General features: G+C 37.9%; 1 non-coding gene across 1 annotated transcript; it reads right to left on the bottom strand.

The window, feature by feature from the left end:
• Positions 1 to 4,142: 4,142 nt before the first annotated feature.
• LOC127088778 (small nucleolar RNA R71) lies at positions 4,143 to 4,249 on the bottom strand. Its single transcript, XR_007790595.1, has one exon. It is a non-coding gene; the product is annotated as a small nucleolar RNA R71 (small nucleolar RNA).
• Positions 4,250 to 5,792: the final 1,543 nt, after the last annotated feature.

The raw sequence follows: 5,792 nt of genomic DNA, 5'->3' as shown, positions 1-5,792 counted from the left end.
CATCTACAACTTATCAATCATAGTTCAAGTTGTACGACACGAGCCTTAAGAAATGGAGAAGGAATATGACTGGAGAATTCCTATCCCCATTCTGAGTATCTTTGGGTATGGGACGAATGACCCAATGCTCATCGTATTCACTTCTATTTATAGACTTTAGTGCAATTCGAATCGAACGATTGATAAGGTCTTCATCAATACAAGAAACAATAAAGACTCTCCTCTCTCCACTTGAAAGTTAAGACGAGAGTTACATGCCACGAGCCTTAAGTGGTAAAGAAGGAATGAGACTGTAGCTTTCCTACACTCATTCTGGGTATCTTTGGGCGTGAGACGTTTGGCTCATTGCTTATCGTATCCACCTTTAATCATAGACTTTAGTGTGATTCTCATCAAACCATTATCAAGTTTATTCACTCTCCCCATTTCTATTAAATCATTCAATCTTTCTTTTGCCTCCAATCACTCTTGCTTTCAGCCCTAGTTGGCTGAACTACGAACACTTTGATTTCCTTATTGCACTATAAGGATACGTAGGCAGAAGAACCTAGATTCTTCGTGAGCTATCTTATTTTTAAATCTACCCTATCATATTTTTTAGATCAATCATACTTCTCCTTGGACTCCTTGTCTATCCTTTTAGGACGTCTTAACGACAATCCATCTCCTCGATCGAGAGTTGTTTGGGCTACAACCTCAAACACTTACTTCAGTCTTTCCTTTTGGCTTTACCCTATAGTGGCGGCTTGCTGGTCCACGTATGGGTAAATGTCTACCTTGCTCTTTGATTCAGAGTTTATCTCCTTCTTGGATCCAGGGTGCTATCCTTCATTTGATCTCGGACTATTGGTTTCCCCAACGAGTGATACACTATTCTTTGTACTGCAGTACTGCAATCATTCCTTGAAGTGGTGTTTATCTTGTGAGCCCTCCTTACTTAGACAAATGTCTCTCTTTCTATTATCGTGGGTCTGGACTACGATTGCTCTGAATTTCTCATTGCATGATGATAATACATAGGCATGAGGATACGAGTCCTTGGCGAGCATACTTCTAATTATTCCTCCTTCCACCCTAGGTCATCATTCATATCTTTCATATTCCATTATCTACCTTCGATCATAAATCGTTCACCCAGTGACATACTATTTCTTTGACATTGAAATACACTTTCTTTGGAATTCCAAATACATCCTTTTAGGATTGTAGCGGGAAATTCATGATCATCAAGCTATGGATAAGCTAGAGATCAAATAACAAAAGTCGCCACCGCGCTTTTATTGGTTCCAAGGGAAAAGGGAAAAAGTATGAACAAAACCCATAAATTAAGAAGTTTTCAAATCAAAACTAATAAAAAGTCAGAGATCACAGGTAAGGGGGTTGGTTACACAGAGGGAGGGTGTTAGCACCCAAAGTGTCCTAGGTATTCCCAGGGAGCCCTTTTTGTGTGCATATGTACTTTGTACAAAGTGATGTTTACAAACAAATAGAATGGGGGGATGAGAAAAGAATTCATTAATTATATTTGTCTGTTTGACAAGACCTTCGGTCTTGTGCCGACATACCAACATAAAAATGAGGGATCAAAACTCGTAGTTCGTGATACAAATTTCAAAGTGGATACATTGCTTTTAACAAAATTAAGTTTGAAAGGCACAAAGGTCTAAAATGGTTTGAATGAGTTAGTTCTTTTCGGCTTTTTGAAAGTTTAGGTTAAGTATAGTTAAGTTTATTTACAAGTTTGATTTAAGAAAAGAAGTTTGAAAATGCAACGGCATAAGGCCAAAGTTTCTATCTTTTTGTGATAACGTGAAATTATATCATATTTTAGGACTTAATTCAATTAAATTATATTATTATTTATTTCAATTTACTTCATTTTATTAGATATTACGCGGTATTTCCTTTCTATTTGTCTCAGGTGATCTACTTGAAGCAAAAGTAAAAAAAGGAAGAAAAGGAGGTGCAAAAAGGAATGAAAAGAAATAAATAGCAAAAGCCAAGCCCAGCCCAAAGAAGACACAGGCGTTGTGCCTGTGACGAGCGTCACGCCTTGCACACTCCTGTAACGAACGTCACACATGGTGTGACGAACGTCACACCATTCCTACATTTTTGGCACCAGGAACGCGTTGAACCTATCTGCACGCTTGACTCTTTTTCAAAGTAATGGCTATATTTACGGAAGACGTTTTGAAAACCGTTACGGAAGGCACCAATATAAATAGCTACTTTCAAAACCTGCAGAGTCCACGCTTTTTTCCAGATTTCGGCAGTTTCCAATTTTCTTTTTCTCAGCAGCTTAGGCGTACCTTTTACATACTACTTTTGCAACTTTTATTATTTTCTTTTGGCAATTCTATTTTCTTCTCTAGCACTTAATTAGTTTTTCACATAATAGTTTCTACACCGGAAACTATTGTGTACCTTTTCACCGGATCTAACCTTACGTTAGAATCTAGTTTTTTTTATTCCTTCGTTTTAATTTGTTGGTTAATTGAAGAATTCAAGAACAAATCCTACCGGCTTGTGGTGGAGTGTTCAAGACTACTGTTTAAATTATTCAGGTTCTTTAATTATTGTTTAATGCTTTGTTTTATTATTTATTTATATTATTTGCTTGAGATGAGTCTGTTTATGCATGATAGTTATTTAAGTTTGTTTAGCATGTCTGGCTAATTCGCTTAGATATCGGTATGTAAAGTAAGCGGAATAAGGAATCAAAACTAAGTCGGTTTAATTAAGTTTAAAATAAAAATCACTCTTTTTACGGTCTCAATTTACAGGTTTAATAACAAGGTTTTTGTACGAAAGTAAAAGACATAAAGAAGTTAAAATCAATAGAGCGAGAGTTTGAGGTTTTAACTGGACAGTGTAAATTGGACATTAATTCTAGATCAGGGCGAGAGCAATTTTTAGAGTTAATTAAATTCTAATCTTTTCCAAAAAGTATTTTTAAAGATTGAATGTGAGGACGAGAGTTAAGCATTCGAATTTAATTATATAACCTAAATCAACAGAGCGAGAGTTTGAGATAAGGGTGTTTAAACGGTTAGTGTTTTCTTAAAAAGAGTTTCTACGGACTTTATTGCTTTCAAAAAATGGTTTTTGACTTAATTATAAGTGACAGCTACGTTAACATAAAATCATGGTTTATTCAACAGAGAGAGAGTTTGAGATAAAACTTTTAATCAATAAAGTCAACTGAAAAGATTTGTTTTAAAACCAAGGGACCGACAAAGAATTGATTCCTTAATTACGACGAACTGCATACCGATATCCGCTTTATTAATATTTAATCTAGATCTTAGTTTAGTTTTTAGCTTTTCCCCAAACAATCAAACATTATCCACCTTAGCTTTACGAAGTAACCTTAGATAACGGTATATCGATTCATAAGTCCCTGTGGGATCTATATATTTTAAAACTACGCGATAGAACTGTGCACTTGCAGTTTGTACCCCAAATTCGACTCATAAAGTCGAGCGATCAAGTTTTTGGCGCCGTTGCCGGGGACTTTTATTTAATCGATATCATAACTCTTCCGTTACGCTGTAGAGACTAAGGTTTCTTTTTTTCTTTTCTTTCTATCGTCGATTTGTATGCCACATACTCGCTCACAAGGCGAGCCGTTCTACTTACGAATCAACGATATCGAACTATATCTCCGAGTCTTACGACGAATTCGGGAATATCGTGCTGCAAACAATCTCCCTCCTGTAGAACTTCCTGATTTCAAAAACATTTTTCCTTCGATACCCGAGATGGAAGAACTAGCTCGTGCTCTTAGAGATTACGCCGCTCCATCGCAAGATGAACCGCATTCAAGTATTGCTCCGCCAGCAATCGAAGCAAACAACTTCGAACTTAAACCTTCGTTGTTGGAGGCAGTACAACAGAACCAATTCTCTGGAAATCCTACCGAGGATCCTAACCTTCATTTATCCATATTTGTCCAATACGCTGATACTGTTAAAGCTAATGGTGTCACTTCAGAGGCAATTCGACTTCGTCTTTTTCCTTTCTCACTAAGAGATAGCGCTAGAAGATGGCTTCAATCTCTTCCTTCCAACTCTGTCACCACATGGAACGAGTTGAAGAATGTTTTTCTTGCCCGATATTTTCCGCCAAGCAAAACAGCTATGTTAAGAGCCCAAATAAATGGATTTAAACAGAAAGATAACGAGTCTCTTTTCGAAGCATGGGAAAGATACAAAGACATGATGAGACTTTGTCCACACCATGGTTTAGAAGACTGGTTAGTAATTCATACATTCTATAATGGTCTCCTGTACAACACAAGGTTAACAATAGATGCCGCCGCAGGTGGTGCGCTAATGAACAAACCTTATGCTGACGCCTACCAACTTATCGAGAGCATGGCCCAAAACCACTACCAGTGGGGAACCGAACGAACAATGTTGGAAAAACCTCAAACGAAAACTGGCATGTACGAGATAAGTAACCTTGATCATGTTAACGCAAAAGTGGATGCTCTGGTCCAGAAAATTGAAAGTTTAAATGTATCACCTCCAGCCACCGTAGTCGCCATAACTCAGAATTGCGAAGTCTGTGGAATCCAAGGTCACACTCCTACAGATTGACAACTCTTGACAGGAATCCAAGCAGAGCAAGTGAACTATGCTCAAGGAAGCCCCTACTCGAATACCTATAACTCAAATTGGAAGAACCATCCAAATTTTTCATATAAGAGTAATAATGCTCTATACGCACCTGGACAATCTCCAAATCAAGCCCCAGCTATACCTCCGGGATATCAGAAACCGAACCCATCTACACACAACAATAACGCCCCTAGGAAATCCAACTTGGAAATCATGATGGAAAACTTTATAGCTTCCCAACAACAAACCAATAAAGATTTCTTAAACCAGAATGTACACACTGGTGAACAAATTAAACAACTAGCAAGTAAAGTAGATGCCCTGGCTACCCATAACAAAATGCTGGAAACACAAATATCACAAGTAGCTCAACAACAAGCGCCTACTGCTGCCCCAACTGGTACATTTCCTGGACAGCCCCAACCTAACCCGAGAAGCCACGCTCATGCAATCATATTAAGAAGTGGAACGGAAGTGGAAGGACCGTCTGACTCAAGGATAGAAAACCAAAACTCTGAAAGGTCAACTGAAGAAAGTGAACCTAAGGAAAAGGCAGAGAGTAATAAGGAAACCGTAGAAAAGAAGGAACCTTATGTACCTCCACCACCTTATAAACCACCTATCCCTTACCCTCAAAGGCTTATTAAAACCAAAGGTGCAGGCCAATTTAAAAAATTTGTTGACCTCCTGAAACAATTAAACGTCACAATTCCGTTTACAGAAGCTATTACGCAAATGCCCTCATACGCCAAGTTCTTAAAAGAAATTATTTCTAATAAAAGGAAACTTGAAGATAGCGAAACCGTTACACTCCCTGCCGAATGTAGCGCTATAATCCAGAACATGCCTCCTAAACTCAAAGATCCAGGTAGTTTCTCTATACCCTGTCACATAGGAAAATTTGTCATTGACAAAGCCTTATGCGATTTAGGAGCCGGAATTAGTGTTATGCCTTTATCCATATGCAAGAGACTTGAAATGGGAGAATTAAGACCAACTAAAATGTCTGTGCAACTAGCAGATCGTTCTGTCAAATATCCTGTAGGAATTCTTGAAAACGTTCTCGTACGCATAGGTCAATTCTACATTCCAACTGATTTTATAATTATGGATATTAGAGAAGATGAAGTTACACCCATTATACTGGGAAGACCATTTTTAGCAACT

This window comes from Lathyrus oleraceus, chromosome 5, assembly GCF_024323335.1.
Source record: "Lathyrus oleraceus cultivar Zhongwan6 chromosome 5, CAAS_Psat_ZW6_1.0, whole genome shotgun sequence".
Lineage (NCBI taxonomy): Eukaryota > Viridiplantae > Streptophyta > Magnoliopsida > Fabales > Fabaceae > Lathyrus > Lathyrus oleraceus.
Note: the sequence above shows the minus strand (reverse complement) of the source record. Positions and strands in the feature narration are given on the sequence as shown.